The sequence below is a fragment of the Oryx dammah genome, unplaced genomic scaffold, assembly GCF_014754425.2.
Source record: "Oryx dammah isolate SB20612 unplaced genomic scaffold, SCBI_Odam_1.1 HiC_scaffold_29, whole genome shotgun sequence".
NCBI lineage: Eukaryota > Metazoa > Chordata > Mammalia > Artiodactyla > Bovidae > Oryx > Oryx dammah.
The window spans coordinates 29,556,889-29,566,569 of NW_024070213.1; the positions used below are offsets into that span (position 1 = coordinate 29,556,889).

Here is a 9,681-nt window from a genome sequence, read left to right on the forward strand (position 1 = left end):
GGGGACGACGGAAGATGAGATGGCTGGATGGCATCACCGACTCAATGGACGTGAGTTTGAGTGAACTCCGGGAGATGGTGATGGACAGGGAGGCCTGGCGTGCTGCGATTCATGGGGTAGCAAAGAGTCGAACACGACTGAGCGACAGAACTGAAAGACATTGAATCAAAAATATTGTATGGAATAAATAAGTTTAATTAAATGGTAACTTGAATTGCTATATCATCATTTGCCATCATCACTACCCACTGGAGAAGGAAATAGCAAACCACTTCAGTATTCTTGCCTTGAGAACCCCATGAACAATATGAAAAGGCAAAAAGATAGGACACTGAAAGATGAACTCCCCATGTCAGTAGATGTCCAGTATACTACTGGAGATCAGTGGAGAAATAACTCCAGAAAGAATGAAGGGATGGAGGCAAGGAAAAAACTACACCCAGTTGTGGATGGGACTGGTGATAGAAGCAAGGTTTGGTGCTATAAAGAGCAATATTGCATAGGTACCTGAATGTTAGGTCCGTGAATCAAGGCAAATTGGTAGTGGTCAAACAGGAGATGGCAAGAGTGAATATTGACATTCTAGGAATCAGCGAACTAAGATGGACTGGAATGGGTGAATTTAACTCAGATGACCACTATATCTACTACTGTGGGCAGGAATCCCTTAGAAGAAATGGAGTAGCCATCATAGTCAACAAAAGAGTCCAAAATGCAGTACTTGGATGCAATCTAAAAAACAGAATGATCTCTGTTCATTTCCAAGACAAACCATTCAATATCACGGTAATCCAAGTCTATGCCCCGACCCGTAATGCTGAAGAAGCTGAAGTTGAACGGATCTATGAAGATCTACAAGACCTTTTAGAACTAACACCCCAAATAGATGTCCTTTTCATTATAGGGGTCTGGAATGCGGATGGAGCAAGTCAAGAAATACCTGGAGTAACAGGCAGATTTGGCCTTGGAGTATAGAATGAAGCAGGGCAAAAGCTAATAGAGTTCTGCCAAGAGAACGCATTGGTCATAGCAAACACCCTCTTCCAACAACACAAGAGAACTCTATTCATGGACATCACCAAGTGGTCAACACCAATCAGATTGATTATATTCTTTGCAGCCAAAGATGGAGAAGCTCTATATAGTCAGCCAAAACAAGACCAGGAGCTGACTGTGGCTCAGATCATGAACTTCTTATTGCCAAATTCAGACTTAAATTGAAGAAAGTGGGGAAAACCACTAGACCATTCAGGTATGACCTAGATCAAATCCCTTATGACTATACAGTGGAAATGAAAAATAGATTTAAGGGACTAGATCTGATAGACAGAGTGCCTGATGAACAAGGGACAGACATTCATGACATTGTACAGGACACAGGAATCAAGACCATCCTCAAGAAAAAGAAATGGGAAAAAGCAAAATGGCTGCCTGAGGAGCCTTACAAATAGCTGTATAAAAAAGAGAGGCAAAAACCAAAGGAGGAAAGGAAAGATGTATCCATTTGAATGCAGAGTTCCAAAGAATAGCAAGGAGAGATAAGAAAGCCTTCCTTAGCGATTCAATGCAAAGAAATACAGGAAAACAATAGAATGGGAAAGAGTACAGATCGCTTCAAGAAAATTAGAGATACTAAGGGAATATTTTGTGCAAAGATGGGCTCAATAAAGGACAGAAATAGTATGGACCTAACAGAAGCAGAAGATATTAAGAAGAGATGACAAGAATACACAAAACTGTACAAAAAAGACCTTCACAATTCAGATAATCACAATGGTGTGATCACTCACACTCACCTAGAGCCAGATGTCCTGGAATGTAAAGTCAAGTGGGCCTTAGGAAGCATCACTAGGAACAAAACTAGTGGAGGTGATGGAATTCCAGTTGAGCTATTTCAAATCCTAAAAGATGATCTGTGAAAGTGCTGCACTCAATATGTCAGCAGATTTCAAAAACAGCAGTGGCCACAGGACTCGAAAAGATCAGTTTTCATTCCAATCCCAAAGAAAGGCAATGCCAAAAAATGTTCAAAGTACCGCACAATTGCACTCACCTCACATGCTAGTAAAGTAATGCTCAAAATTCTCCGAGCCAGGCTTCAGCAATACGTGAACCATGAACTTTCAGATGTTCAAGCTGGTTTTACAAAAGGCAGAGTAACTAGAGATCAAATTGCCAACATCCGCTGGATAGTCAAAAAAGTAAGAGAGTTCCAGAAAAACATCTATTTCTGCTTTATTGACTATGCCAAAGCCTTTCACTGTGTGGATCACAATAAACTGAGGAAAATTTGAAAGAGATGGGAATACCAGACCACCTGACCTGCCTATTGAGAAACCTATATGCAGATCAGGAAGCAACAGTTAGAACTGGACATGGAACAACAGACTGGTTCCAAGTAGGAAAAGGAGTACATCAAGGCTGTGTATTGTCACCCTGTTTATTTAACTTATATGCATAGTACAACATGAGAAATGCTGGACTGGAAGAAACACAAGCTGGAATCAAGATTGCTGAGAGAAATATCAATAACCTCAGATATGCAGATGGCACCACCCTTATGACAGAAAGTGAAGGGGAACTAAAAAGCCTCTTGATGAAAGTGAAAGAGGAGAGTGAAAAAGTTGGCTTAAAGGTCAACACTCAGAAAACGAAGATCATGGCATCCGGTCCCATCACTTCATGGGAAATAGATGGGGAAACAGTGGTTGATTCTATTTTGGGGGGCTCCAAAATCACTGCAGATGGTGATTGCAGTCATGAAATTAAAAGACGCTTGCTCCTTGGAGGAAAGAAATGACCAACCTAGACAGCATATTAAAAAGCAGAGACATTACTTTGCCAACAAAGGTCTATCTAGTCAAGGCTATGGTTTTTCCAGTGGTCATGTATGGACGTGAGAGTTGGACTGTGAAGAAAGCTGAGCACCAAAGAACTGACGGTTTTGAACTGTGGTGTTGGAGAAGACTCTTGAGAGTCCCTTGGACTACAAGATCCAACCTGTCCATCCTAAAGGAGATCAGTCCTGGGTGTTCTTTGGAAGAACTGATGTTGAAGCTGAAACTCCAATACTTTGGCCACCTGATGCAAAGAGCTGACTCATTTGAAACGACCCTGATGCTGGGAAAGATTGAGGGCAGGAGGAGAAGGAGATGACAGAGGACGAGATGGTTGGATGGTATCACCAACTCAGTGGACATGGGTTTGGGTGGACTCTAGGAGTTGGTGATGGACAGGGAGGCCTGGCATGCTGCATTTCATGGCCTTGCAAAGAGACGCACACAAATGAGCCACTGAATTGAACTCAACTGAACCACCTTCACCTCCACCACTTCTGTCTTCAGCTCTTTAATCACTCAACATGACATGAATGTCCCAGTCCTCCTCTCTCACCTGATCGCCTAGATTCTAGGCTCTAGAACATGTACTATCATTTTCCCTTAGGAAACAGCTTACGTAATCACATATGTCAAAAGATTCTCAATACATTGATTGGTAGCATGTTCTTTGTCCTTCTTTTCCAAAGAAAGAAAGACATCTCTCAATCATCTTTTGACACAGAGAGATGATGCTACCTTATGAACTATTCCACTGAAAAGATCATTAGCTTCTGTTTACCATTTCACAGATTTCTTTGATATATTACAAATGGCATCATAACCCAGCTCCAAAATGGAAATCATGCATGCATGATTAGTCACTCAGTCATGTCTGACTGTCTTGTGACCTCATAGACTATAGCCTGCCAGACTCCTCTTTCCATAGGATTTCTCAGACAAGAATACTAGACTGGTTAGCCATTTCCTTCTCCAGGGCATCTTCCTGACCCACAGATCAAACCTGGGTCTCCTGCATTCGCAGGCAAATTCTTTACCAGAGCCAGCAGCAAAGCTATCTTCCTTCTAAGCTTCTATAAATGTCATTTAACATATTATTTATTGAGTCACCTCTGATTGCATAGGTAAGATAATTATTTGTCTCATTTGGAATGCCTACTTCTCTAATAATTTATGATGACGTATATGATATCATCTATAAAATAGTTCTCAGATATTTTCAATGAGAATACTAAATTTGTATGTCCTATATTTTGTAGAACAAGTCAAAACTAAGTTGTCTTTGCTAAAATTGAATTTTAACTTTATAAATTGACATCCTTTTTACTTAGCATCCAACAAAAGTGAACTTACATTAAATAAATTTCAGCCTCCTTAATAGTTATCAGACCATTTCATTAGGGCTCAAATATTAAAAAATTAAGCTATAAAGTTAATTAAGATTAGCTGTAAAGAAAACCTCCTGGTTAAAATCAAGAGAGGAAAATAAAGCTCTGATTAAGTGGACAATTACCCAAAAAAGAAAAACTTTAACCAAAAAAAAAAAAAAAAAAGGCAGCTTAAAAAGTTACCCAATACTGTTTACTGGTAATTGTGTGGCCTCACAGATGTGTTTGAGAATTCTTTGTATATATTTTAGATATATAATTTCTTACATAACTTAGCCTATAATACATATTAACCTCTAAGATTGTTTGGAGTGATTTATGGACTTCCATCCTTATGAAAAGAGTTCTTTTTCTACTTTATTCTGTGTAACATCATGTTACAAGATTCTGTAAAAATTAGTAGTCTATACATTTTTCACGGAGAAGCTATTCCTTCCATTCACCCTCCTATCTTTTTCAAACCCAAAGTATTGGATTTGACCTGACAAATGAGCTCTAATTATAAATTTATCAGACAATTTCATTTAGTTTCTGTATAAGATTGATTGGATAGAAGGTTATTTTAATGTACAGCTCAATTCAAATGTACAAAAATGGTAGAAATTAAGTCATTGCTTGCATATATTCACAAATCTAAGAATTCACACCTAGAAACTACTGCCACATCTTAATTTGAGCATTTTAGTATACTAATATATTCAACAAATGTTACAGAGAAAATTGCTTAAACTTCAGCATTGCCAGTGTTTAAGTTTCTAAAATCTGGAGTTTGGAGTAAGATAGTGTCTGTCACTCTGAAGCAGGAATTTGAGAATAAAATGAGTCTATATAGTAATTGAATTGTGAGCACTATTTCATGTATTATAAATTTTACATTGTCTACCAAATGTTAGATTAACAGGAAATAGCAAAATTGACTAAAATTAAAAAGTGGACATCCGGAAATAAAGACATATACAAACTAATTAAAACCAGAGGGATGAGATGCTTGGCAGAAACCTTAAGATATCTGGAAAACAGGAAATAAGGATTGCCGTGGTCTTACATAATGTGAAAGGACTAAATCCTCTAGTAGCAATAAACAGAAAAGAGGAACTGACTCTTTGAGCATTAAGTCATTTACCAATGGAAATGAGATTAGATAGACAGTCTTCATTTTAAGTAGGCTCAATTTATGGAAATTCACAAAAATACAATTTGTCTAGCAAAAAACGGTTTTCTTGTCAGCTACATAAGGACAACAATAATGAAAATATTATATCTTCTTTCTAAGCCATGTGTTATTGTAAGAAGAGATGGACTTTCTCATATTTCAAATGGAGTTCGTCCAGTTGTTAGAATACAAGATTCAAGAACCCAGAAGGAGTAACACGGAGTTATACAAAGGAGTAAAGAAAGGATAAGTTGGTAAATACAAAGTGAATGGATGCTTTCCAGTTTCTACTTTTTGATCTTTGGATTCACAATTAGTTATTTTTTATTTTTGTTAGGCTTGTCTTTACATTACCACTATAGCACACATCCATACAGTATTCCTGTGATTTTTCACTCAGAATATAGTCTTCAAGTATCTATTTTATGTTAAGTGCCATAAATGTAAGATTAAGCCTGATGCTGCACAGCTGAAAATAAAATCAGATGCTTATCATCATTCATCATTTCATGAAGTCATTCATTCAACACTGCGTCTCTTCTGCGTGGCAGACACTGTGCACGGCATTAGAAATAGGGACACAAAAATGAAACTGTTCTGTTCTTACTCTAATGGATGAAACATATACAATGAATTGTTGACTGGGACTGTGCTGGCAGCATCCTCTGAGAATGGCAGAAGCTCATAAGAAAGATGTAACTATACCAGGCACCCCTGGTAGAAAGGAGGTTACATTTGAGTTGACTTGAAAGTCTATTAGGGGTCAAACTAGCAAAGGGGTGTGGAAGAATTTTCAGGCAAAGGTAAAGTTTAGCAAAATCGTTATTCAGTAGAACAGAACAAAGACTTCCAGGCAGGAAGTTCACATCTTACAGGCCCTTGTATTTTTAGCTGATACTTCTCTAAAGTTTTTGAAGTACCTTGGACTGGGAACTAATATAATTAGATCCAGTTTCAGAAAATTATTCTAATACCAACACAGGTAAAAGTTTAACTGATTAGCACTTTTAAAAATCATTCTTTTTCATCCATGTTAGAACAAATGTCATTATATCATTCTTTTTATGACTTAATAATATTCCATTGTGTGTATATACTACCTCTTCTTTTTATTTATTCCTCTGTCAGTAGATGTTTAAGTTGCTTCCTTGTCTTGGCTATTGTAAAGAGTGCTGCAGTGAACATCGGGGTGCATTTATTTTTTTGGACTATGCCTTTTTCTGGATATATGCCCATGAGTGGGACTGCGGGATCATATGGTAGTTCTACATTTGGTTTTGTCATATTGAGTGAAATAAGTGAGATAGAAAATGACAGATATCATATGATATCACTTATAAGGAATCTGAGAAAATGACACAATTGAAATTATTTACAAAACAGCAATAGACTCACAGGGTTTCCCTCATAGCTCAGTCAGTAAAGAATCTGCCTTCAATACAGGAGACCTGGGTTCGATCCCTGGGTTGGGAAGATCCCCCTAGAGAAGGAAATGGCAACCCACTCCAGTATTCTTTCCTGAAGAATCTCATGGAGAGAGGAGCCTGGCAGGCTACAGTCCATGAGGTCACAAAAGTCAGACTTCGTGATTTGATGACTTAGTGACTAAACCACCAATATAGTCAGTCTCACAGACCTAGAAAACAAACTTATGATTAACAACAGGGAAAGGGATAAATTAGGATTTGGGAGATTCAAATGTATATAATACTATATATAAAGTGAATAACTAACCTACTATATACCACAGGGAACTCTTCTGAATATTCTGTAATGATTTTTATGGGAAAATAACCTTAAAAAGCAGTTGATGGTGCTCGCTTCAGCAGCACATATACTAAAGTTGGAACGATACAGAGAAGATTAGCATGGCTCCTGTGCAAGGATGACACACAAATTTGTGAAGGGTTCCACATTTTTTTGGCAATTATATGCCAATAAAAGGGACAATGTGGAAGAAATGGACAAATTCTTAGAAAAGTACAACTTTCTAAAACTGAACCAGAAAGAAATAGAAAATCTTAACCGATCCATCACAAGCACGGAAATTGAAACTGTTATCAGAAATCTTCCAGCAAACAAAAGCCCAGGTCCAGACAGCTTCACAGCTGAATTCTACCAAAAATTTAGAGAAGAGCTAACACCTATCCTACTCGAACTCTTCCAGGAAATTGCAGAGGAAGGTAAACTTCCAAACTCATTCTATGAGGCCACCATCACCCTAATACCAAAACCTGACAAAGATGCCACAAAAAAAGAAAACTACAGGCCAATATTACTGATGAACATAGATGCAAAAATTCTTAGCAAAATTCTAACAATCAAAATCCAACAACACATTAAAAAGATCATACACCATGAGCAAGTGAGCATTATCCCAGGGATGCAAGGATTCTTCAATATCCTCAAATCAATCAATGTAATACACCACATTAACAAATTGAAAAATAAAAGCCATATGATTATCTCAATAGATGCAGAGAAAGTTTTTGACAAAATTCAACATCCATTTATGATAAAAACCCTCCAGAAAGCAGGACTAGAAGGACCATATCTCAACATAATAAAAGCTATATATGACAAAGCCACAGCAAACATTATCCTCAATCATGAAAAATTGAAATCACTTCCCCTAAAATCAGGAACAAGACAAGGGTGCCCACTCTCACCACTATTCAACATAGTTTTGGAAGTTTTGGCCACAGCAATCAGAGCAGAAAAAGAAATAAAAGGAATCCAAATGGGAAAAGAAGAAATAAAACTCTCACTGTTTGCAGATGACATGATCCTCTACATAGAAAACCCGAAAGATTCTACTAGAAAATTACTAAAGCTAATCAATGAATATAGTAAAGTTGCAGAATATAAAATCAACACACAGAAATCCCTTGCATTCCTGTACACTAATAATGAGAAAATAGAAAAAGAAATTAAGGCAATAATTCCATTCACCATTGCAACGAAAAGAATAAAATACTTGGAAATATATCTACCTAAAGAAACTAAAGACCTATATATAGAAAACTATAAAACACTGGTGAAAGAAATCAAAGAGGACACTAAATAGATGGAGAAATATACCATGTTCATGGATCAGAAGAATCAATATAGTGAAAATGAGTATACTATCCAAAGCAATCTATAGATTCAATGCAATCCCTATCGAGATACTAACAATATTTTTCACAGAGCTAGAACAAATAATTTCACAATTTGTACGGAAATACTAAAAAAAACTCGAATAGCCAAAGCAATCTTGAGAAAGAAGAATGGAATTGGAGGAATCAACCTGCCTGACTTCAGGCTCTACTACAAAGCCACAGTCATCAAGACAGTATGGTACTGCCACAAAGACAGAAATATAGATTAATGGAACAAAATAGAAAGCCCAGAGATAAATACACATACCCATGGACACCTTATCTTTGACAAAGGAGGCAAGAATATACAATGGATTAAAGACAATCTCTTTAACAAGTGGTGCTGGGAAAACTGGTCAACCACTTTTAAAAGAATGAAACTAGATCACTTTCTAACACCATACACAAAAATAAACTCAAAATAGATTAAAGATCTAAAAATAAGACCAGAAACTATAAAACTCCTAGAGTAGAACAAAACTATAAAACTCCTAGAGTAGGCAAAACACTCTCCAACACACATCACAGCAGGATCCTCTATGACCCACATCCCAGAATACTGGAAATAAAAGCAAAAATAAACAAATGAGACCTAATTAAAATTAAAAGCTTCTGCACAACAAAGGAAACTATAAGCAAGGTGAAAAGACAGCCTTCAGAATGGGAGAAAATAATAGCAAATGAAGCAACTGACAAACAACTAATCTCAAAAATATACAAGCAACTCCTGCAGCTCGATTCCAGAAAAATAAACGACCCAATCAAAAACTGGGCCAAAGAACCAAATAGACATTTCTCCAAAGAAGACATACAGATGGCTAACAAAGACAGGAAAAGATGCTCAACGTCACTCATTATCAGAGAAATGCAAATCAAAACCACAGTGAGGTACCATTTCACGCCAGTCAGAATGGCTGCGATCCAAAAGTCTACAAGCAATAAATGCTGGAGAGGGTGTGGAGAAAAGGGAACCCTCTTACACTGTTGGTGGGAATGCAAACTAGTACAGCCACTATGGAGAACAGTGTGGAGATTCCTTAAAAATTTGGAAATAGAACTGCCTTATGACCCAGCAATCCCACTGCTGGGCATACACACCAAGGAAACCAGAATTGAAAGAGACACGTGTACCCCAATGTTTATCATAGCACAGTTTATAATAG

At 37.2% G+C, this 9,681-nt stretch overlaps 1 protein-coding gene and 1 non-coding gene across 2 annotated transcripts in view; both read left to right on the forward strand.

Annotated features, from left to right (window-relative positions):
• PDE3A (phosphodiesterase 3A) overlaps window positions 1–9,681 on the forward strand; it is a 366,473-nt gene that overhangs the window by 239,578 nt on the left and 117,214 nt on the right. The window lies entirely within an intron of this gene.
• LOC120859008 lies at window positions 7,192–7,298 on the forward strand. Its single transcript, XR_005720024.1, has one exon. It is a non-coding gene; the product is annotated as a U6 spliceosomal RNA (small nuclear RNA).